Source organism: Neovison vison, chromosome 12 (genome assembly GCF_020171115.1).
Source record: "Neovison vison isolate M4711 chromosome 12, ASM_NN_V1, whole genome shotgun sequence".
In the NCBI taxonomy this organism is placed as follows: domain Eukaryota; kingdom Metazoa; phylum Chordata; class Mammalia; order Carnivora; family Mustelidae; genus Neogale; species Neogale vison.
The window spans coordinates 39654283-39680567 of record NC_058102.1 but is presented as its reverse complement, the minus strand read 5'-3'; the positions used below and the strand labels follow the sequence as shown (position 1 = coordinate 39680567).

Genomic DNA, 26285 nt, shown 5'->3' with positions numbered 1-26285 from the left:
ATCCCCATTGATGAGTTTTCGTACTAAACGAAATGCCTATTAAAGCGAGAGATTGCAACTCAGTACACTTCGATTAGATTTGATACTTTTTGGAACTAAACTCCCTTTGGTGGGTGTAGAGAACTTTGCAGATTTAAAAAGAAGAAGAACATGAAGCACACAGCAATTTTTCATCGTTATTACAGGTGACATCTAAACTGGCAGAGTGCAGACAAAGGAAAGGCATATAAATTAGATAAATAAAAGGATTTCTTTAGACTCATCTACAAACATCAATAGAAGTATATGAAGAGATAATGAACTTGTCTAAGGGTAGCTGCTGCTGAATGAGTAAGCCCAAATATCTTTCAATTCCAAAATGTCAAGTCAGGTTTGATTGCTATTTCCCAAAAGTAGTTATTTTTAGGATATTTGCCTTTCACATATAAGTTAACCTAAAATATTTTAGGTATGAGGTGTCAAATTTAATTGTGTTGATACTAAGTATATACTGCTAAATATAACTAACAATTTACATCCCTTCATGCCTTAGGGGATCAACTTCCAAGAATTAACTAGATGTTTTACAAGAAGACACTTGTTATAAGGGCAGGGGGGAAACGCTGTGCCTTTGAATCTGGCATTTATGGGCACTGAATAAATAGTTCTTTAATGATAGATATTTTATGCTAAAGAGATACGACTTTCAAACTAGATGGTGTTAGGTAGCCAAGAAACACTGTGGGTTGGTTAAATTCTATGAGACAATCTAGTAAAGAAAAATTCTATTGTCAATTAAATTTTGGAAATTTGCGTGTCTCTTTCCTTTGGAGCTATATACTATGTATTAAGCAGCATGTAACAAACTCTAATATGCTAAAAATAAAACTTACTTAACTTTATTCAACCCAGTGTTTTCCAAACTTAGGTGATCATAAAATCTATTTTCTTTTAACATCCATTTATATTCCATGCTGACTTCAGGAAATACTGTCAGAGAACAAAGAAGACAGCATTACCTTCCAGGGAAATGTGAAGTTTTAATAAAAGATCTGTTCACCACTAAACCCACTTCCCCAAACAGTTGTTAGTAGAATTCTGGTCTGGTTCAAGCTATGGGGTGATCCAAATTTGAGATCAGGATTCCCATAGTTGTATTTAGTGCCGCCTCAAAAATTGAAAATTATCTCTGATTATTTTGTCTCTCCATCTCTGCTGCCTCTGTTCAATGTTTTCTGTGTTCTGACTATGTAACAAGGAGCTTAATACATTCTGATGAAAAAATGGTGAGCAAACCCCCATGGTCTCTTCACCTTCAAGAAACAAGCAGTATAGCAGAAAAGCCCAGAAAGAGCCTGGCATGTTTTTGTTAAGGAGGACCCCTCGCACTGTGGGAACACAGATTACTAGTGTTCATACTGCCTTGATGGATTAAGGCAGTCATATGAATAAGCTGAAAACTGAAGAATGAGTAGGTAACAGAGAAGGAAGAGTTTCATCAAGACCTTGATGTGGAAGAGCATGACTTGTAGGAAAAACATAAATCATTAATTCATCCGATCCATGCAGTAAGGAGCCCAAAGGAAAATCTTTTCCTTGTCGTTGGATTTCCCTTCTCAGGAAAGTTTAGAAACACTACCCAAACCCTGGTACTTGTAGGATAATCCAAAGGTGAGGAGAGATAGCACAATGCCTTTGAGAAGCTTGAGATAGTTGCTCTTACTTGGAGATAAGAGGTGAACCCTGGACTCCCCCTTCCGGATGATTTAAACTCAGAGCTGCAGAGGGGCAACACAGCTACCCAACTCTCTCTGAAGTGCTCCTCCTTCTGGGGCTTTCCAAGCCTGGAAAAATTCCTTCATACAGCCTTCCACTCGAAGGCATGATTGTTTTTTTTTTTTTTTAAGATTTTATTTATTTATTTATTTGACAGACAGAGATCACAAGAAGGCAGAGAGGCAGGCAGAGAGAGAGGAAGCAAAGCAGGCTCCCCGCCAAGCAGAGAGCCCAACACAGGGCTCGATCCGAGGACCCTGGGACCACAACCCAAGCCGAAGGCAGAGGTTTTAACCCAACCACGCACTCCTGATTGTGATTTTAAGTCAAGGCCAGAACACTTAACTGGGGCAGACTATAGCTATCTGAAATATGTTCCCAAAATACAAGACATGTTTGGATACTTCTGGCCAGGACTATATGGATCGGATTACATCTGGACAAAACACTAATGTGTCTTTAATGAGGAGGTCCACTGGATTGTGAAACTGATGTGTGTGTCACATGGAGGCAAAAGGAAAGAGTTTCTAAAATTGAAAACATTAGCATCATTCACAAAAACTCAATAGAACACCAAACTAACAGCATTCTAATAAAATGAAGATTAAAATATTTTAAAAATGAAAACCTGGAATATGATTGTATGTGACATTTTTAAAAGGAAACATTCATAGGGGGATGTGAATCATTTATCATTCTGACCAGACCTTTCCCTAGTCTTTTCTCTTTAAAGTTGAAAATAGTGCAATTATTCTGTTATGCTTCATAAAATAGTAAATTCTCTCCAATTACTGCAAATGCATGGTAGCAATAAAATGCTTGTGTAGAACAACACACTCCCCATGGTCATCTTGGAATTTATTACAATATCATAAAATTATAACTCTGAGAAGAGTTTCAAAAACATGTCCAGCTTATTTTCCTTGCCTCTGGGCAGGACTGGGTTGCAAATAATTCCAGAAAAATAACTACCTAAGAGTAGATCTAACAATTATTCTTGTTGGCTACAGGGTTCAATTGCACTTACATAAAGACAAATATTTTCTCCATATGGCACACTTCTGAATGTTTCATTACGTTCCTTTCAGCTGCATTCTCAAAAATTCACCTTCTGCCACCTCCAGTGAATGGTCTTTAAACAATGACAATAATAACATCAATCTATCGATGACTTTACCTCATGAACTTTTGAAGAAATGCTTTCATTTTTTTGCCTTGATATTTCTGTTTTCCTCTAGAAGACAGGACGGCCTACACAAATTTTTAACCACTTCTAGGTGAAATATCAAAAAAGTGTCTTAAGGGCAGTAATCTAGACTCTGCACAAAAAAATGTGTTGTTATTCCCACTGAAGCCGTAAAGTGAGCACAGCTTCCTCTACTGACATTATAGAACATTAGTCATTTTTAAACATTGTAATTATGAATTTTTGCTGGGAACATGGGAGATGCCATGTTCTTCTGTGAAGTTTTGTACCATCTACTGTTCTCCTTTTATACTGAGCACGTTCTCTAGGCTCCCTTTCCAGAGCCTGCCCTTCCACAATTTAGTGCTGCTTTGAGCATTTCCAGACCAGTTTGGAGACCATCCATTAGTCTGCCAACTGAAGATGTATTAAGTTCCTATAAAATCTTCGTCTTCCCCACATTCTGCCCCAACTTCACATTCTGCCCCAACTTCAAAGGGCAGAGGGGTAGACGGTAGTGGCCTGAACAGGGTAGCAGGTGACCTTTGAATTAGAAAGATCTGTCTGATAGCCGGGTCTGTCACTGACTCACTCGATGACCTTGGAAATGTCCCTTACCTTCCCTGAGTTTCAGGTTCCTGTCTTTAAATGGAAGTAAGGATACCTACCTCCTCAGATAGAATAAGAATTAAGTGAGATAATTTATGGGAAGGAAAAATAGATGGCTGGCCAAACAAATTGACACTCAGCCCATGTTTGCAGTCACTGTTTCTATTATTATTGCTGATGTTGTTGTTGTTGTTGTTGTTGTTAGTGGTATGGCTACTAGGAACGCCAAAGCACAGAAACCCGAAAAGCTCAGCAAAGGTTAGGACGGGTATTAGTATTCCCTGGGAGACATGGTTGGGATATTATTTATGCTGACAAGGAGGTGTGCAGTGTGGAATGGAGATGACAAGGTATTTTTTTTCCTGTGGGGTGATCAGTTACTGACTTAGAATGCACAGAAAGTCACTGATAAAGCAAAACATCCTCTTATTTATATCCCACCTTATAGATGGGGAACACAAGGCTACAGTATTCATAGGGCATGTCCGACATGGTTAAACTAGGCTTGAAACCCTGGATTTCTGAGTCCAAAGTCCGTGATATACCCACTTAGACCAGAGTCTTTCCCCTTTTAGTACATCAGTCCTTCCTATAGCCTTCTCCAATCAGTCAACCTCTTAGTCATTGCCTATTTTGAATTCTCTTATATGTTATACTCACTTTATTACAGCATAATTTTTTGCTCTACTTTTTCTCTTAGTACTAAATCATGAGTTCCAAGAGGCCAAAGAGAATTCCCTATTCATGTCTATATCTCAAGGCCTACCCCTGAATTTTATTTCCACCTGTAGAAGATGGGGTGGACCAGTCTTCCTGCCCCCGCCCGCCCACACCGCAGAGAGGAGGGCAGCCACGGTTCTTTCTGGGCCCCTCTGAAATTCACAAACACTTCTACGAATGCAGAAGCATCCGTGTAGAGATTGGTGGGTAACATATATGAATAAAGAAGCTGGGGTAGAAAATTTAAAGCCTTTCAGATCTGGTCTAAGGATAAGTTCTTGAGTTTAGGAACTGTTTCTTGAAAGTCCTGTTACTGGAGAGATTAATCTACCAGCAATAATCAAGGACAGATTAGCAAGAGACGGAAGTTCCAGTGAAATCATTCATGGGCTAATTAAATTCCCTCTCCACTCAGTTTTGCTACAATTAAAATAATAAAAGATCTGTTTACATTTCTGATGCCTTGATATGTATTGAGAGATACAATCTTCTTAAGTAGGTTTTCCCTTTGCTTTTCTCTGCTTTAATATAATACAGTCATTATCCGTGTGGGCCCGCAGTGCCCTGTGTTAAATTCACCAACTGCTGTTCTGCACATTCCCTCAGCCAATTTATTTCAATTTCAGAAGGAGCAACCAACTCCACAGTGGATGTCTGCTGACTGCAGTTCCACACCATCACTCTTCAGGAGTAAACGCATATCAAGCTAAAAGCTTCCATGCGTGAACACAAATGTGCTCTGTCCCCCAGTGGTGGGAGCAGCAGCAGCTCCGGGCATGACATACCCATTTCTGCACCTGAGGATCAGAGCTAGACAGCTCACCTGCCTCTAGCACAGGACTGGATTTTTATGTTACGCAAACCACTATAGAAAAATGTAAGGGATCATAAATACTTGGCGTAGAGAAGACTTTCACACTAGTCGTTACCCCACATAAGAGCTGGGTGTGTTGAACCACATAGCTGGTGGTGACCAAATATCATAAATGGGGGGAAATGATAGAATTCTGAGGGTAATGGCTTAAAACTTATAATTTTCGTGGTGAGAGGTTTAGAGCCAAAGTGTTCAGATATTGTCCACAAATGTCTATCATTGACCTAAAATAATTGTGTTTACTAAATAAAGTTGTACTGAGTAGACGCATGAGGTAGAAAAAATTTACTTTAAAAAAAGTAAAAAAATTTACTGACCCAGAGACAGTAAATATGCTCCTTTGTCCCTATGACCTCCTCCATCTTGTCCCTTATTTTCTCTATATGCTGATTCCATCGAATAAGCTGATCTTTGTAGAAAAGACCTAGCCTGTTATTTGACAAGATTCTTTATTCTTGAACAACATCATCACTTCTCCCATTATCTTGCACTTGAGTAATACATTAGAATGAGCCAGGTCACTACTGAATATATGTACTTACGAATTACTGGTTATGTATTGCCACACTCCAGCTTAAACTATGATTTTCACACAGAAGTGGACGCTTCTAGAAATGCAGGTATAGCAATCCATTTGCAAATTATATATGATGACAGGGTCAAATATTTTTCAAGTGTAAGATTATGCAGTTTTTTCCCATGCAATTTGAATCAACAAGCCATTTCATTCAAGTCTACATAACATTATCACAGGGTACAACTGCCGCAAAAACCAACAACACACGTTCTGCTCTTATTTAAAGCAATAATCACATTTACCATCTCTGCTAGGTAATAAAGCTACAGCACTCGTATAGAAATGAAAGAGGAAGAAAAAGGAGCATTTAGGGATTCGCAAAGTTGAGTCAAACACTGTCCATGTGTTACCTCCTCTCGTTCCACAACACAAAAATGAAGTAGCTATTTTCTGAGTTTTGGGGGGTATTAAGTAATTTACCAAATGTGTCCGGCTGGCTGTTGAATGCTATAGCGCCACAGGCTTCTCTCCTGAGCACTCTGTTCTTCCACGGTACATGATTTCCCTGGATGCCCTGGTCTCTTTACATGATTTCAGCTGCTACTTATAGACTCTGATGAGCCTCCAATCCATTATTGCCCACCATCACCTTTCTTCTAAACCTCAGACCCATATACCCAGCCGCCTATCAGATAGCTCCCTTCCTTATCTCCCCAGACACTTCCTCCTCCAAACATCCTCTACTGATTCCCCTGTTCTCTCTACTCTGTCCACTGTATTCTTCAGTGGTTGCGGGTACCACCATCCAGCCAGGGTAGGAGAGAGCGGGTCATTTTATTTCTCTCAACTACCCTTAATATCCTTCTATAAATTTCACCTCCTCAATGTCATCCAAGTGCAACTGCCTGTTCTCTCCACCCTCAAACCTCTCTTTACTATGTCTATCATCATGAACGCCTCACAGTTTCTCCTACCTTCAGTTTTAACCCCTTCCACCGTGTCTCCCACAACACTGCTGGAGAAATCTGTATAAATAATGTAGATAGGCGATTGCCCTTTTAAAAACCTTAAGTGGCTCTCCGTTTCCTGTAGAAAACAGGATGAACTCCCTAATGGGGCCCTCTGTGACCTGGTTTGTGCTTTCTTCCATAAACTTCATCTTTCTTCATCCCCCACCCCCACTTTATTCTCTGGAAACACCAACTCCTTCTATTTTTTTCTTACATGATTTTTCTTTGGTCACAATATCCCTTCAACTTGGAAGTCCTTCTTATTTACACCCTCACTTTTTCTACCTGATTCGTCCTCCCCCTTTAAGATTCAGTAAATGTCACTATCACCAGAAATCCCACTTGACACAGTCCTACAAAAACCAGAATGGTGGGTTTATATTTGGAAGTTCCTAAGTGTCTGAAGAGTTGAGTTGACATCATTGGTGTTTGAGCTTAGTGGGCAGAAATATATGCTTGCAAATGAACTTGAAAAACCCAAGACTTGCTGAAACAAATAGAGAGGAACAGTTCAAATCATTCTGGAAAATTCCTTTATTTCCTGAATTAACTCGTAAGTTGTTTTTTCCCCCCTAAGCTGAATTACTTAAATAGCTTTATTCTCCCCTTGAGTAAGGATGGAAACTAATCAGGCATCCTCCAATACACAGAGGGAAAAGTATCATCTCCCTTCCTCTTATCTTAATCCCCAGTATAGCCAGATGTAGTGAAGATCCCAGCTGCTTCCTAAAGCAGTGCTGTGGGGCAACAGGATCCAAAAGGCTGCGCCAGCCAACCAAGCTTAACGTTTGCATCCAAAGGCCTACCCAGATGCAATAAATTCAGCTCTCCAGCTCCCTGCTCTCTGCTGCTTATGGGAAGTTTTACCACACAAAGAAATGGGCCTGTGCTTAGGGGAGAAAAACGTTTACCCAAGTCAGAACATTCTGTTGCCTCATGTGGTGATGTGAACCTTATCAACTCAGGAGAATAGAGCAATTAATTTTTATTTAATTTTTAAGGTACAAAAAAAGATAAAATCAGGTCCAGTTAGCTTCTCACGTTTGCAAGGTAGTTCATCTCAAGTTTCTGAAATAGAACTTGCTATCATTAATATATTTTACATTTATGATAAAGGAACAGAGGAAGAAGCCTCCATCATTGAATTGAGAACAAATATTTTCCTCTTCTAGTTTTTGTACTAGAATATGTATACGTATTTGTATGAATACGTATTTTTACAAGATTAAAATAAGTAGGCAAAAAAAGTACAAATTGCAAAATTTGAGACAGAAATCTTAGAACAGCTTCAGGGTGCCCGTGTTTCTTGAATTTCAACTTAGCAGCCAGAATTTTACAGTCACAGTATGTAATTTGCCTAAAATGACATAAGTTATCAGAAAGCTAGACTTGCATGACACATGCTTATCCAGTACCTTCTAGGATACTTCTGTTCCCCCCTGTACCTTAGCTGAGTGAAAGAAAAGCATAGGGGGGAAAAAAGGACTCCATATGAAAAAATGTGTATTTATCAAATGTTTCAAGTGATTAAATATGTGATGAAGTTTTAAGAGAATTTCCTTCAGTGTTTTATTTGGATAGCTTGGAGGGAGGCTGGGCATCACCTAGATCCAGATTTCTTGCTTTGCAGCTAAGAGTTAAATGTACAAAGCAGGGGGTTACTCATTCATGATTAGGCCTCCAGTATCTGCCTTGACTTCCCAGTCCCCTGACCCAGGAGGAAGCTCCACTGCACCCTGCAAACTTTTCTGCTTTTCAAAAAGCAATTACATAGGAGTGTGAGCCAGTGTTCGGAGGAGCAAAGGATAATACAATGTTTCACATCTGCGCAAGTCATCTATGTGTAGTCTCAAATTATCTTTCAGAGAATAGTGTGGCCTTAGTCCACAACGTCACACTGTTCTGTGTATGTACTCCGGGGTTGGGGTCTGTTTCTCTTCCCTGAAATTACTCCTAGTGTGTCTTTTCTTTCCTCTCCCTCTGGCAAACCCATTTCCCAATCAGGGGGATCCCATTGTTCACATCCACTCCGCTCATTGCTCTACCTGACTCCTAGCATGTGGGGACTGAGTTTAGCTGCCAAGAGACCTACTTCAAACCACCTCCTTTCCAGGCATTCCCGGAGTTGGTGTGTGAATGGTATTGGTCTCTAGAAGCAGTCAACCTCATATGCTAATTGAAGGTGAAAGTTTTTTCTCTCCGTTGGGTTTCTCTAATAGCCTAGAACAATCTGAAATAGAATATAGAGTACACTTTTAAGTAACATCAAATAAATCTAGAAAGAAAGGTAGACTGCTATTCGACATTGCTAGTCTCTTGCTGATTTCGGCAGCAGGGTCTCTGGAACGATGTATTCAATTTTGTCCTTTCGACCTCTCCCCACTCGGGGCCACAAACACTCATCATCCATCTCCGTGATCACCCAAAAGCTACTCTGGGGCCTGTTCCTAGCTAGGTATGCCTTGGAGAAGGTTTAAGGTCGGCTTAGTGAGTCTGCTAAACGTGTATGGAGCCCCCTGACATGCTACTAAAAGGGAAATTTTCTTACTAGCTGTTACCAAAAAAAAAAAAAAAAAAAAAAAAAAAATCTGAAGCCCTGTAGGGTTTTTCATGTCCCAAGGACAGACTTTATATGGAGGAGAAGTCAAACCTTTTTTTTTTTTAAATCAATAACCTGTCAAGGGACTAAATAATATACAGCATAGTAGATACCTTTCAAGTCAACGCACATTTATTCCTGATACATGATAGCCAGACTTAGCCAAAAATGAAAAATCCTGATCCCCCTAGTAAACGGAAACTAAGAAAAGCTTCATTTAACCGTAGGTATCTTCTGTGTAACATATTTCCTGGCAAGATTTTTAAGATCCTCCAAATTACAGAACTATAGCACATGTCTTAAGCATACCCTCTTTCCTCAAACTTATCATCACTCATATAATTAGGTATAAAAGACTACAGAAATGATAGGAAGTTCCTTCAACAAAAGGTCAATAAACAAATTTACACTCCAAATAAGTGTGTGAATTTTAACGAGTTATTAAAAGTTTCACATCAATTAAGTTTTTATTAAATTTGAATATATCTGATCCAGATTCCAAATGTGATAAGTAAAGCCATTTTTTTTTCTGGTCACATATAAGTTCTATTTATTTTATTGCTGATAAATTAAGTCTGGAAAGTTTGTGTGAGAAATATGGAAATAAAATATTGGGACCATGATATTTAAGGTGTTGCTTTGTTTCTACCAAGTCCCTAGTAAATAATAAATTCTTCATTATTTTCAGAAAATGGGGTTTTGGTTTTCCCCCTATTGTCCAAGCCACCAACTTACTATTCTATTAATCCAACTTGCTCAATTTTTTTTGAATAAATAATGATACCTCCTAACTAAGATGATCATTAACATCCATCATTTTTAAAAGTACTTTGACAGAAAGTGATGAATTATGATGAGAGGTGAGCCTGGTTTTACAAGGGATATTTTTCCCTTCTTGCAGGAGTAAGTTCTACAACCACCCCCAGAAATGGGCTTATTTAATTAAGTTATGATGAAAAGAATGAACTATCTTTTAAAAGCTTCGAATTCATCTGCCATCTAATCCACATGTTTCTAAGGGGTTCTAACACCAAGGAAGACAGAAGCTGGCGGATTCCTTGGGGAAAACCTACCTGACATTCCCATCTAGCTAGAAATGGGTCTTATGTTGGCTGCCTCAGCATTGTAATTTCCATCACTAAGCCCAATTCTTTGAGCCAGCCCATTGCTTCCAGTTACTCATCTCATGGCCCCATGAGTGTGGAGGTGAGGAGTGGGGGCGGGTGGTAGGAAGTATTTGCAGAAAGAAAACAGAAAAGGGTAAGTGTCCCGTGACCAACTTAGTAGAACTGATTATCAGATTCCTTGCTTCTACTTCAGAAATCAGAAAGGAAGAGAATCAAAGAAGAAACAAAATAGGCAATTATGTTAAGAAGAATAACACCTGCCCTTCCAGATACTAACATCACCCCCCCTTCTACAGATAAGGGAACTGAGGCTCATAGGACTAGAATGACTTGTTCAAGCCTGTGCTCCTAACCATAGCCCTGCATTACCATATTGCCAACAGTCCATTCACTTATAACTTTAGAAACACGTGTCCTGCATGGGTCCAGTTCCTCCATGCATGTCATCTTACTACGTATTTTTTCTTCTGGCTAAAATAAAATGGAAGCATTTTACAGTGGACAGATGTCTAAAGCTTTCGTTTCCCATTTTTGGTGTTAAGACCCAAAGGACTGTTTTTCAGAGTCCATAGTCTCTCATGGTTCACCTCCCCTTCCAATTTACCCAAATTCCCTACTACTCTCTAACGCCCCTTGTCCTCCATGCTATTGGTTATGCTCACAAATGAGTGAAACCATATGATAATTGACTCTCTCTGCTTGACTGAAAAACAGTCTGAGGGGTTTGAAGTGGCGGGGGGGTGGGAGGTTGGGGTACCAGGTGGTGGGTATTATAGAGGGCACAGCTTGCATGGAGCACTGGGTGTGGTGAAAAAATAATGAATACTGTTTTTCTGAAAATAAATAAATTGGGAAAAAAAAAAAAAAAAAAAGACCCAAAGGACTCAAATTAGTGATTCCTTATAAACATGAAAAAAAAAAAAAAAAAACAGAAACACTTTGTAAAAATTACTAAATAAAAGTTCCTGCTTCTATGGCCAGTAAATTGACAACAAGAAACACTGAATAGCTTCATTCTTCAATGAAGTGAAGAGGGAGCTAATTAAGAACTCTTACAGACACTGGTGGGAGAAATACCCTTTTCACCCTGCTTCTATTTTTGTGGTTGCTCTTGTCATGTTTTTAGCTAACACTTGTCAAACACATATGATGTTCCAGGCATAGGACAAGAACCTGCATCTATGTACTGAATGCTTGCCACACCCCCATGTATTCACAGACTAAAGCCACAGTGAAAGTTTCAAATGAAACTCTTATAGATAGACCAGGATTAACTCTCTAAAACTCACATTATTTACTCTACTCTAAAAAAGGCAGAAATATATCACCTTTCAAAATTATGTAGCCTACCTTAGGGAAGAATTCTCTGGCACCAATGGGATATAACAGAAATAGGATAGATACCCAGTGTTAGAATATACTCTTTGCAACATTTTTGTTGTATCAACTTGGAGGCAATACCCAACCTCTCAGAACTTCCATTCCCCAACCTGAAAAGAAAATTATGATACCAAACCCAAGGACATGAGGAAAGACTTAGACAAACTATAGATGACCTGGGAATAAGAGAGCCTAATATGAGTACTTTTTTTCATCACCATTACCAGCATCTTTATTCCATGGTATGTTCTCTGCTTCTGATAGAAAATCCTCCAGGTAGCGGTTGAATACATTGTATATATATGAATGTATATGTGTTTGCATACACATACATATGGAAGGGGGATTTTTTTTTTAATTTGGTGACTAGATGATTACATCCCTATTCCTTTTTGAGATTATCAAAGGTCCAGACCATAAAAATTCAGGAAGTATGGAGTAGTGTTAGTATTAGTAAAGGTCTCAATTCACTTCAAATGAGGTTAAAGGGAGAAAAAAAAGTTTAGACATTGTGAAAGATAAGGGAGAGAAGTAGAAACAATTGAGTGGGGGGGAATACATTAAGTGTTTCTTCTCCATTCTCTACCGTTGTGTGATTTTTATTTTTCATAAGGACTATACAGCATCAACATACACACCCTTGATTCTTGTTCTTTCTAATAGAGACTAATCCACTCCATCTTTGGTATATGTCTTAGGGTTTAGCAGACCACTTTATCTCAGAAAATTAAATCACAAAACCCTCAAGAAAATTGGATAGAAACCCTTAAAAACTGTGTAAGTGGAAAATAACAAGCCAGTTTTTTTTTTCTTTCTAATTCAGGATTCTGTTCTTCCTTGACAGACATTTTAAAGTAACAAAAATGTTCATAGCTCTTGTATTACTTACACAAAACTTAAAACATGAAAAAAAAAAAAACCTGTGATTTTCTCGACTGCTCTAATGTCAATATCACGTTGTCAATAGGTTTGTGATATTCCCAAAACAGGAATATGCACTCTTCCTGGAAAACGAGCTTTCACAGGTTCTCTCTGGTCTCTATTCAAAATCCACCTTGCCAGCAACGCCTGGGTGGCTCAGTTGATTAAGCAGCTGCCTTCGGCTCAGGTCATGATCCCAGCATCCTGGGATCGAGTCCCACATCAGGCTCCTTGCTCGGCAGGGAGCCTGCTTCTCCCTCTGCCTCTGCCTGCCATTCTGTCTGCCTGTGCTCCCTCTCTCCCCTCTCTCTCTCTCTCTGATAAATAAATTAAAAAAAAAAAATCCACCTTGCCAAAGATGCCTTTCATAACATCCTTGCCCACCCCATAACGGCCCATCCAGTTTTTCTGACCTTTATTTTCTTCAGAGCACTTGTTATCACCATGGGACATCTATCTGTTTAGTGTCCTTCTCAAACCATTGGAATGCAAGCTCCCATGAGACCGGAGACTTTCTTTTGCTCACTACTGTATGGCATGAAGAAAGAATTTAGTGACTGCTTGTTAAATGAGTAAATAGTAAAACAACAAAGTCTATCATTTAGAAGAGTAAAGCCCTTAGTTATTGGATTTCAGAAACTGGCAAAAACTAATTACCAGCACATTTAAAATATGGCTTCTATCTTTATTATGTAAGCCTGTATGTGTGTGTGTGTGTGTGTGTGTGTGAGAGAGAGAGAGAGAGAGAGAGAGACGGAGAGAGAAAAAGAGAAAGGCACTATTTAAATTGCTTTATAATATGATGGCATTGTCACGTAAGCGACTCCAGCCCAACAACCACTTTGGCGGAATTACATATGCCGTGTCAAATGATCTCATTTAGAGTGTCTATCCGGACACCTCAAAATGGTGTTAGTGAGATGTATTTTTAGACCCAGAGTAAGACAGGGTCCCAGATGTCCTCAATTACTGAATGAGCTGGTAGAAAGGGGGCAGTGGAGTGAAAACTACTGGAACAGTGACTCTGTTACCAAGACTGTAGTTAGGGTAGGGCCAACCAATTATGTGAATTCTGGGGTTGTCAACCTTGGGGTTTTAGTAATGAATTCAGGAAACCTCGGGCTTTCAACTTGAGAATTAGTGCCTCTGCTATATGATTACGATTCCGTGTTACTCAAATTCATGCAAGACTCCTACCTAGGACCACGCTTCATCAGGGGGAGGCTGTCAGAGCTCTGCGGGCGGCATCTCTCAGGGTTCCCTCTGTTATCTCATACAATGAAGATGTGGCCCCAAAGTTTCCTATCTTTTTCACTAATATAAAAACTCGGGAATAATCTAGACCTACCTTCCATTAAAAGCAGACAAATGACATTTTTTGTACTGAAGCATCATCCCTTAATGCTTCAAAGTCTCACCCTGTCACCGAAGCTGCTCATCAGAATATTCTTTCCAGAGGCAGAAACAAACTCTGGTTAAATACAAGTTTCTCCACAGTCTTACAACTCAAAGATAAATTTAGTCCCAGTCACACACTGGCTTTCTGGCCAACCTTTAATCTTTGCATTAGTTTAGTACTGGTTGCAAGAAAGATATGGTGGGGGGGAAAAAAAAACAGAAGTTCAATTTCCATCATGAAATAAACTGAAGTTCAGAGTTCAGCACTGTTAGCAGCAAGCGCTTTAAGGAAAGTTTGGTTTGGATTGCATCTGAGTTTGCCAAGCACAGCTACATGAATATGAGTAAGCTACTTAATATTTGTAAAGCTTAGATTCCTCACCTCTAATGGGAATAATGATAGGACCTAGCTCAGAGGAATGATGTGAGGATACTAAGTAAGTCTTTTTTTTCTTTTTTTTTTTTTTAAAGATTTTATTTATTTATTTGACAGAGAGAGATCACAAGTAGGCAGAGAGGCAGGCAGAGAGAGAGGAGGAAGCAGGCTCCCTGCTGAGCAGAGAGCCCGATGCGGGACTCGATCCCAGGACCCTGAGATCATGACCTGAGCCGAAGGCAGCGGCTTAACCCACTGAGCCACCCAGGCGCCCCACTAAGTCAGTCTTGAACGAAGCTGTCGTGAGGATGGAGCAGAACAGTGGGCATGAAGGTGCCTACCACAGAGCAGGTCAGCATGTCCATTTCCTTCTCTCGCCCTTAGCTTGGAGCAGAGCCATTCCCTGAGGCTTCACACGCTACCAGAATCCTGCCCTGATGTGACTGTTTCCAGCTGTCTTTAATCTGCCACATACAAGAATAAAAGCTGATAGGAAAGTTAAAAAAAAAAAAGATTATCTTGTTTTTACTTATTAAGGACAACGGAAGGGGCCCTTCCTTAGGAATAAATGTTGAATCATGTTGGTGAAAGTAATTAATATCATTTAATATTGTTTAAATGTAGCTACTTAGAAATCAGCTATCAAGCCAGAGAGATGATAGATAGATAGACAGACAGACAGATAGATAGATAGTTATGGGGTGAATAAACTATGAAAAAAAATCACAATCTGAAATTTAGGGTAAGGAAGGAAATTCTTAGAACTCTGTCTGGTGTTTGAATTATAACCAAGCACACTTGTGTTTATGTTTTAAACCTATGTTTTTCAGACTGCATACAGCATGGTGTACTCAGGTTGCAAGACAAACCTGGTACATTTTTCTAGAAATTCTATAGATCTTCAAATATTTGAAAGTTGTTCTTTATGTTTCTACTCCAAAGTTTACAAATATATTATAAAATAAGTTGGAAAGTTCATACATATTTCTTAGAAGAAACTCAAGCCTTCAATGTGATTTTATGTTAGAAAAGAGTGACCTTGGGTTACAGTCCCCCAGAATCTCTCAATGTTATGTATTATTTCCCCTTTGCCTTTATGAGTACTTTGATTAAAAATTTTAGAAATACATTGTCAAACAAAAGGTCACAACAATTGTTGTAGTATGAAACACAAACTTTTTACAATTCTTGTTCTACTTTGAATTGGTAATGTATACCTTAATTTTTGCTTGAGCAAAAAAAAAAAGAAAAAAAAAATACTGAGCAGAACAAGCTATAAGATACAATGGCGACCAGGACACAATTTGCCATGAGTAAGAGATAAAAGACACAGATGCATGTAAAGCCAAAAACTCTCTCTTGGGTTTATAAGAGCATAGTCAGTTGGATGAAAGTTCTACTGAAAGAAAGAAAATTGAACAGTGAAGGAACTGAAGGAATTGAATGAATTCCTGAAGGAATTGAACAGTGCACTGACCATGGGTGCTTTTCTAAAGCTACTTGGGAATATTGTTGTACTCTAGGAGAAATTGTACTGAAAAATATACTACCTCACTCACCATATTTGATGTGAGTGTCAACTAAGATTTTGTATTTGAAAGTGTGTTAAAGAAAGTAAAAGTGGTCAGTAATCGCTGGGTTAAATTTTGCAATTTAGATCAGAAGACTTACTGATACCTGTTAGCAGCATACCAAAAGAGGCTTTTAATAAGTGAGTCTAAGTATAAATGTGTAAAAATCCATTTAAGTCACAAGGCTTTGGATGGAATATAAAGTTATACCTAAGATGACTCAAGTGGGTATATTCTAAACATTTTCAGAAATGTATTATTTTGCAAATGGGCATAGACGTCTGCAAATGGACAGATGGAGAGAATTACACACACACAACAAACCCAAATTATATTTTAGTTTAAAAGTTTGCAGTTCTTTCTCAGAAGCCCTTGTATAAACAAGTCAACTTTTTTCTTCTTTATACATAAAAACTTGGGAAATTTGCTAAAATTCACCAGGAATTCTTGCATGTTTAGTCATAGTCTGCTAAGAAGAATTTTTATGATCATCTGGAAAGGATTCTTTTTTAATATTGAACGTGTTTTCACAGTGAGCTATTACTAGGTGACTCTATAACTTACGTACTAAAGTAGGACACTTCTGAGAGTGAGAGGCAGTGCTAAAACAAGATCGTCATTGCTCTACACCAGGCTATGCCATGGGCAAACTGGAACACACAGTCACGTTAGTAATAACAGCCATTACCTATCATTTGCCATCTCATACAGATCGTCCACCATCTCCAAATTAACAGAGACGCATCATCATATTGCTCAAAGACGGTTCATAGGGGTCATGTTTCTGCACACCCTGAGAGCACAGAAGGCAGGTGCCTAGTTCCAAGTCTTTTCGAGAATGTTTGTATGGCTGACTGCTCTTGAAGCTATACAACCAGAGCAAAAGTCAAAGCAAGCTTGTAAAGGATCTCCCTGGATCCCATTGTAAGAGTTGGGTTTCCTCAGCTGCAGATTCCTCAGCTGTGATGCACACCCCCAAAGGGCATGTCATTCCCCAGGGTCATGCCACATGACTTTCAGGGGCCTGGGCATGTCAGCGGGGACCGGCACAAAGATGAAGCCCACGCTGCCTTCCGGGCACAAGGACTGTGACAGTCCTGTTAAGCAGCTCTGAAAAATTGTTGCACTTCTCTATGGTCCCCAATTTCCCCATCTAGAAAGTAGTCAGAAGGGAAGCTGGCCTTTTAAGGTCCTTCTAAGTCTAAACTCTTTGGATTTGACTTAGTCTGTCCCATAACCCTGTCCTTCATTTTTATCAGATGATTTATTTATGTGTGGCGGCAGGTGGGAACTTACAAGGCACAGAATATTAGAGTGCGGAAGCTCCTTACAGATGATCTATTCTAGATATTTATGTAACTACGCTCTAATAAATCCTAGGACTCTTCAAAAAAAAAAAGATTTGGGGATTCTAAAACACTTGTTCAATTTTCATATAAATTTTAACTAGTTTCTCAATTGTAACCAAACAACACAGACACTCAACTGTGTTATAAGCCAAATATGAACTTGTAGAAGACCAACAGTGAAGTAACATATCCTTGTTGACCTTACAGAATGCAAATACCATACCATCTAATTTCTAAAATAAACTTAAGAAGTGAAATATTTCTTTGGGCTGTTCTCTATAGGGGCAGTTAAAAACAACCAGTCACTTTGAAAGGCTGATTTTATCAGAGATAAGAAATACTGATGTGTTGCAGGAATATTAGTCTAATGAAAGGGCCTATCATGAATTGGGGTAAAGAAGAAAAGAAAGTAGAGGTAACTGGATATGTATGGAGCTACTCTAATTTAGTTGAAGTTGGGTTTTTTTTTTCCTTCTAAGTTGAAGATCCCCTTTTGTTTCCTTTGAAGTCAAGTAGGTACAATAATTTGGAATGTGGGTTTACTACAGTGATTTTTGTTCCTATTGGACAAATGTTATTAAAAGTTTCCTTGAACAAAAGGATTTGCTTTATCATCATTCCTGTTTGGCATTGCTCCCTGCAAGGATGGGATGACAGAACTGAACTTGGGAGGAACCAGCCAGAATGGAAAAGGGTTAGGTATGAAAGGTCGTCCCGAAGAGGAATCACAGAATCCAATGGCTGCCTCATATACAAGAAAATGTCAATGTCACTCCTGCCTCTCAGTGCCTGAGGAAATAATGGTGACTTTGACAGGAATAGGAAAGGTGAACAAAGTAACCAGTATTGAAAGGAAAGATGAAGAGTGCAATTTTAGAGAGTTGGAGGTTGAAGAAACAGCAGGCCATTTGGTATAAATCTCCAACGAACAGACCAGAACTAAGGAGAGAGGCCTAGACAGAATTGTGGATTTGGTAGCCATCCATATCTATAGATTACAGGCTTCAGATACCAGAAATTATCTGTTATTCTTCAATCTGGTAGTGCCAGTCCTGCTGACAATTTTCTGCCACTCTTTCCAATAGAAAGTCCATTCCGATTTCACTGTGACTCAGTAAATTGCCTCAAATCTCATAGACTGTATTTTCCTTGTTGCATGGTGTCAAACCCAAATCTATCTCCACTTTAAGTGTAAAAGTTTTAAAAACAGTGTTGTGTATATGTAAACTGGGTAATTACATCTTCCTCTACCTAAGCAATATGGAAGTGTGAAAAAAGTAATAAATCATTTTCACCAATCAATGCAAGTAATTTAGGTTTACAAAGGCATCGTTGAATTACTATAAAAGAAAAGGAGGCCTGGCAATTTCTATTTGATTGTGGGATGTATAGCCTCATCAAAATGACAAGGTAAATGCCGAGGAGCATTTTTCTGAATTTGGAAGAATTGACTGAGTATTCAGCAGAAGCTAAATGAAATGTCAGGGTAACGATGAAGATTTCGCACTCTGATGACTGGTACATAGCAAGATTTGATTGTGGCTTCATGAAAGTAGGAAGCTGAACTTTCAAAGTCATTGCCTGTACTAGTATAGAATGCTCCTTTATTTTGCATTCAAGGCTTTTAAAAATACATACATTTTTAGGTTGCATGTGACTTGGCGAATGTGTATGTCCGCTAATCACATTTCATCCCTTGATTTCCATAGATAGTTTTTCTATTTCTATATAAGCAGAAAATGAGTCTAAACTTTTCTCAGGTAATAATAAATAAGTATCAAGGTTTCACTGAGTATCTACCAAGTGTCTACCACCAGGTTGGACATGATTGAAGTTCAAGATTAAAGAAATTACAATCTATTGGGGAGGCAAGATTGAATGTCATGAAATTATTATTCAGCGTTAAATTCTGTGATAAGGAAGAATAAGAAATTTGAGTGGGAAATGGCCGCTTAGTTGACATGAGCATCTTGATTTGACTGGTAAAAGACATCAGCTCAATCTCCATTGTGCTTTTATTTTCAGGGCTTCCAGGAGATGGGGGTTGGTGGTGGTAAATGGATGCTCATTCTCTTAGCAGAAGTAGAATTTGGGTATTTTGGGGGAATGGTTGAATTTGGGTTTGGGGGGGATTTTCTGGAATGGTCGAATTTCTGAACAAATAAAATTCTGGCAAGAGTAATTAAAATAAAGTGTTCACTAAAAGCTTTTGCTCTCTGACCTGGAGGAAGAAAACCCAAGCGGCAAGCTTTTACTCCAAGCCATGCCATTGCTCTGAAGCCCAGAATGGAAGCCTGAGACAGCACGGCCTGGAAATTTCCTGGATGCCTGAAAGGGGTTGGTCTGAGTTCAACTCAGCCTGAAAAATATGTTTATGTTTAGAATAAATACTTTTATTTTTAAATTTAACATTCAGACAGAAAAACACTTCCTTTTCCATTCTTATAAAAATAAATTCCCGTTAGTAGAGTAGACATCCTTTCAGCAGCTCTCTATCAAGCTCTTATTAACAACCACACGTTGTCTGCTGGCTGCATTACCTTGGTTAAACCTCATACAATATTATGAGGTTGGTATGTTACCTCATTTTTCCACACACACAAGAGACATGGAGAAGTTAAGTGACTTGTCCAAGACCCCTCGGCTCACAAGAGGCGAGGCTGGGATTAGAAACCAAACATGAGGATCCTGGAGTCATTTTGTCGACCACCGCCTTATATGCCTTATATTGCCAGCCTTGACCAACAACAAACTTCAGGTATTACACACGAATGCGCTTGGGAGAGTTATTTCCTGATTGCAAACAGACCTCTATTCCCCCGAGATTTTTTTTTCTGTATTTGCACATTACTATTAACACTATTTTCCATAGCTTCTAACAACATATAGTATCCTAATAATATTTTCATTATTATTGAAGGTAGCTAGTCTATCTCTCTAATTTTCATTTTTTAATGTTACCCAATGCATTTTTTGCTGAAGTATTTCTTCTTGGTCAGTAACTTACTACTTTTGTTAAACCAAAAGAAAAATCTAGAGGTTATTTCATGTAAGTGGTTAAGTCTGTTGTATTTAGAGGGGGAAAAAAATCAAGCTTTTCATTAATTATAAAGGCAACTAGTCAATTTTAAATATGGGCTCCCTCTGCATTTTAAATTGATTTTCCTCTCCATTTTTAATTCTGCAGGTATGACTTTGTTTGGGGAATAGGAAAAATATCAATTATTTTCATTATTCCATGTATGCAAGTTATGCATAGTCATTTCTGTAGGTCATGTCAAATATTTTTTTCTAAAATAGTATTCCTTTGCATCCAAAAAACAGCAAGAACAATTAGGTCCACCGTTTATTGAATAACTGATACACTTCAGGTATTGTACCTGGAACTTTTTTAGTGTTTGGCACTTTATGTCATTAATATTCATGACCATCTCATAAATTAGCTATCATGACCCACAATTACACAAGAATAATGTGGCTCAGAGAACTTAAGCACCTCTCCTAAATCATAAAGTCTAAATGACAAAAGCTGTTCCCCCAAACAAAGACCGCCGGACTCCTAACAGTAAAATTTTATCCTTTCTCTGTGCTCCCTCTCAGGTACCTTTGAAAATATTGAAAATTAAACCATCAGTGTACAAATAAATTCTTGATCCTTTTTGTTTTTTAATTCTTAATTCATTAACATTTCAGTGTATATTCTTCGATCTTAAATGAAAAAAATTATATTTAGCTCTAATTCTCTATTTTATTTCTTTAAATATTCAGTATCTTATTAACCTTTTGTGAGCATTGCTGACCTTTTCCAGCACCGGTATTTCTGTGTACAATCCTGCTTTTGTATTGACTATGGATATTTCTTTCTTTATCCCTGCACAAATCTCTTTGCTGTCATGTTGTTAGCAGATATTTATTCCACTCTGCAAGGAGTAATGCATAAAAATATGATCATAGATATTCATGTCCTTTCTCAAGCCCCAACACATACTGATTTAACCATCACGTCATTCATAGATATTTATTTCAGCATGACAAGAAGAGCAACATAAATAATTAATATTGATTCCCCCGATCTTGCCTCTAACTCATATAGCTTTCACCAGTACTGATTAATAGAGAAATACTTCACCTCTGAAGCTCTCTGACATTTAAATATTTTTACTTCCATCTCAAAGCACACTAAATAGTACTGGGTTACACAAAAAGAACTGCTAAAAAAGCAGTAATTCAATCTAAGAACTTGAGAAATCATGTGTAACCAAAAAATTTCCTGTAAAATTTTGAAAGGGTAACATTAGAAACTTATATTCTCAGCATCAAGTTTATATATTTAATTTCAGTGAAAGAGGTATAAACATTGCTCTTTAATAAAAAAAACTTGAATGATATTTTGTTGCATTTCCCACATGCTACACCACCAATAATTATTGTTCCAATAGTGTTTATGATTTACTCTCAATTTATAAACACATTACCCTGATTTCCATTCACCTTCTCCTTTCGACCCCAGCCCTGCACTTTGGACTAGTTATCTAACCTTTCCAAACTATTCTGTTCTCATCTTTCACATGTAAAACCAATGGATTAAATGAGAGAGAAAGAATGAGAGAGAGAGAGAGAGAGAGTGTGTGTGTGTGTTATAGCATATCTGCCCAATATATATCAACACATACATATTATAGACACATATATATTATACAGTAAATATATATGATGTGATATGTTATATTTATATATATAAATATAATATCTGACATATATGTAGTAGGCTCTCAATAAATGTGAATTTCTTCCCTTTCTTTCATTTTAATGTTTACCTCTGTATCACATACTGTGGATTTTGTTTAGTACATTGTACTTTGCAAGATGTTAGTCAGGGTGCAGTCAGGATGAGGCAAGTAAGTCACCTCCATCGTGCATAACATTTAAGATGGTGTCAAAACAATCCGTCATCACATACCCAATATTTTAAGGCAATGTTTTTTTAACATCAGAGTTTATCCAAAATTCCATGATGAGCAAGATACCCAAATGTTAAATAAGGCAGGATCAGTATCACTGGTTTTTCCTTCAGCACGGGCTCTGATACGGCTCGGCCGCACACTGCTTTCATCAGAATCACCTAAGCCTGTCTCGGAGCTCCCAGTCTCTCCACAGAGACTCCTCCCACCCTTGCTCTTCGTCCTGGGTCTCATGCAGGAGGCAGCTCACAGCCTCATTCTGTTAGCTCAGTTTGAGGACAAAAGGTTGAAGGCTTGAACCTGGAGACAGGAGTAAAGGCTGGAATGCTGAGGGCTTGAGAATGAAGCAAGAATGGGAATGTTTAGAGTCACAGAGATCGAGTGATGAGAGAGTTTCAGATCTAGACCTTGCCAAGCTTAAAAGGCCACAGATGACAGTCTCATTGCCTGTTCTACTTCAGTTTCCCCATCCAAAAATGATTTCTGACCATGGCAATAAATACATACCCATGTTCCTATAACGTTTGGGGGAGGCACAAAATAAATTTCTGGTTCTGTTTAGGCCTATGACTATACCAGAGTACTCCATGGTTATTTTTCTTTCTTTCGGACTTTGTGGAAAAAAATGCCCTGATGATTAATAGTCCTCTCTCTATATATATCCATATATATAGATGTACAGTTGATTTTAATAGTGCTTTTGAGAAGTTACAATGTTACATTCTCTATCACGTTTTCTGTGATTTCATGGTGCACCTATTCCCGAATATGTAAATAGGCTTCTACCAAAACCAGATTGTAGGCCAAGTAACAATGCTTGATGTTATTTGGTTTTGACTGATTCCCTCACTGACACAAGACATTTCTCTCTGGGGTTTACCCCAGGGGAAAGAACTGTATCACCCACAGGCAACCCAGTAAGCAGAATAACAAGGCCGTGGTGCCGAACGACTGGGTGACAGTGGTTCTATCCCTCACCTACTGAGTTATTCACAAAACCTATCTGCAGTTTGTGTTGCCATGTATGCAGCATTTCAGGGGGACTCGGGGTTGGCAAGAAAAGACCATCTGAACCTACAGAAAGTCCTGAATTTATTTAGCAAGTGTGCTGAAATTAATAGAAACACAATGGCTCCGCACAGTGGGAGCAGACCAGCAGCATATGGCTTTCCTCTTGCCCCTGGCTTCCCTGAGGGGCACACAGCTGCCAGAGACTCACTTCATCTGGGGGAGGTCCTGCAAGCATTAGAAATATAGCCAAGGTCTTGCTACACAACAATCTTTCAGAACATGGGGCATGCGGCACAGTCCAGGGAAATGTAGGCTAATAACCTATGTGCTTCTATTAAGGGAAAGACTACCGACTTTAGACTCTACAGCTTCTTCTACAAACTGTCCAGGAAGCCCCTGTCTTCTTCGGGAATAGAAAGCAGAGTCAGGTTTCTCTTTGTAGTGGAATCTGGGTATCTCCAAAAGCCATTTTCTAACAGAACACCCCTTTAGTATGATTTTACTAGCTGGTTTCAGTATACAGTTGGTCTGAAGGGAACACCAATTTAACTTCTCTGGAGTACATTTAGTTCTTACTATATGCAAAGTTAAGTTCCTACTGAATCCTTAGAGCCAATGAATGAGTTGGAACCCAAGCCTACCAACTTATAAAAGACTCGGTGCTTCATTACCATGCAGCAGAGTCATCTGGAATGGTATCAGTTGCAGAGTTTCTGGATGCCTCCCCAGATTTACTACTAAACATTAATCTCTGGGTATACAACCCGGGAATTGTTATTTTTACAAACTCCAAGTTGACTTGTGCACACTAAAGCCTGGCCATCAGCCGTCTATATCCTGCTTGCATTTACTCTCTTAGGATTTGAAATTCTTTGTTGTCTTAGAGGGAGAAGCCCACAGGCAAACAGGCTGGCAGCCCCACGGGGACATCGGCTCCTTGCCCCCCTCAAAAAAATCTCCACGGCTACTTGGCATCACTAATGCTCTAGTCACTACACCAGCCTGAGCTCAGCCAGGTTGAGCTCAGAACGATCTGGCTGCCAAAGCCACAGAGTCATGGGAGGATACTCCCTAAGTGTTCATCTTTTAAAAAGTAGGCCAGCCTGTTCCCCTTGCCTTCTATCCTGAGTTTCATTAAAACACAGACTATTTATATCTGTGGAAACACGCACGTATGCCATCTGTTTCCTTTCAGATATCAAAGTTCTATAATGTTTTCTCATTCAGCAACAAATATTTCACCCTTCCTTATGTTTATTCATCCTCATCTCCCCTTCTATACCTGCTTCATCTGGTCAGATTCAATGTAGATACGAATGGATACATGAACCTCTTCTTATACTTATCTTTTTCCTAATTTAGGCCAAAGGAATTTTGTATTCTAGTATCTTGGGACACCATAGATTCCCCATTTCTTCCAAAACACACTTCTTTGAAAATGTACAAATAATATCTATTTGTATCTTTACTATTTCTTAAGTTTAATTATTATTTAAACATGAGTTATTGCTTAAGTTTAATTATTATTTAAACATGCACTGTTGCATATATGAGACAAGCTAAAATGGACGATTTAATTAAAACAATCTATTTTGTTTGTTTCCATTAATACTATTGTGTTGATATCGTTTTACACATTTGAAAAACATGAGGCATATAGGCTAGTGACATTATTTTGCATGTCATAGCACAAAGCAAGTAAAACAACGTTCTAGCATTGTCAGTGAAAAGAGATGATTGAGTAATTGGGGTAAAGACTAAAAATATTTATACTAGTAATGGTTACTTGGAAATGGAAGGCCAGATATTATTTACAACAATACATGCAAACGTAAAAGTGCTTTAAAACAAATGGCTTCATACACACACACACACACACACACTATGTCTTTTTATACACACATTGTGTGTGTGTGTGTGTGTGTGTGTGTGTGTGCATGCACGCATGTGTGTGTGTATTCCAGAAATATGTTACTTGGCCTAATTAAGTTGGGCCCAGGATATGACATTCACTGCTTCTACTGCTTTCATGATTTTTTTTGTAGCTTATTGATCCCGTATCTTCTAAGGAGTATCATGGGGACTTAAGAACACATTGCATTAGGATGCATAATTCATTAGGTTAAACAGCATATGTCATTGACTTGGGTTTCCTTCTTCAGGGTGGCTCCTGAAGTACATCAGGATCCAGCTTAGCTAGCAGCAGTTTGAGATCCAGAATTAGCATATTGTTTCTCTGAGAATGCCCTTGAATGCGCCTGAGTCGCTGTCTTGTGCGAGGCCTGAGCAGAACTGCTGAGAGCCAGAGAGGAAACAGATTCCAGGCACCATGTAGGCATCCTGTGTGGCTGTTGCCTAGGTGGTATCTCACGCAAGGGCCTCAGGAAATGTCAGGATCATCGGTGACAGACTGACACCAAGTGCAGGTCAGTGCCGCACCTGGGGACTCCACAGCTCACGCAGGCTCCAGCACACCTATGCTGAATTCCAGAGCCAGGTAAGCATCTCACCCTCGATTCTAATAGTCAGAAGTTACTACTGAGAAATAACTGAGAAGTTATTTCTCAGTAGTAAGAAGGCCTTTCTCTGCTATTTGAAAATTAACATCATTTCTCTTTTTATGCGAAGGCTTAAAAATGTGCATTTTCTGGAAGGTTTTAAAGATGGAAATAAATACATGGAAGGCTGGGATAAGTAAACTAAAGCTATGGCCAGAGAAAAGGAAAACAAATCAGCCTTCATGTAGACCAACCATGAGAAACTTAGCAATAAGACTTTTTATTAATCTCACATGCCAGGAGACAGTCACTTACTAAGACAGATAGAATAGAATGTTTCCATTTGGCAAAATGCTTGGAGGTGAAGAAAATTTTAATCAATCAAATGTGACCATTAGTAAAATGAGGAGAAATAAGACACTA

General features: G+C 38.7%; 1 protein-coding gene across 3 annotated transcripts in view; it reads left to right on the top strand.

Moving 5' to 3' along the window:
* SYT1 (synaptotagmin 1) overlaps window positions 1-26285 on the top strand; it is a 543714-nt gene that overhangs the window by 240868 nt on the left and 276561 nt on the right. Inside the window, exon 1 of one of the 3 annotated variants that reach the window (XM_044229382.1) lies at window positions 25608-25861. The exons of the other annotated variants lie outside the window; for them this stretch is intronic. The gene's annotated coding sequence lies outside the window, so the exon portion shown is untranslated. Of the gene's footprint in view, window positions 1-25607; window positions 25862-26285 lie in introns of those variants that run through there. 3 annotated transcript variants of the gene reach the window in all.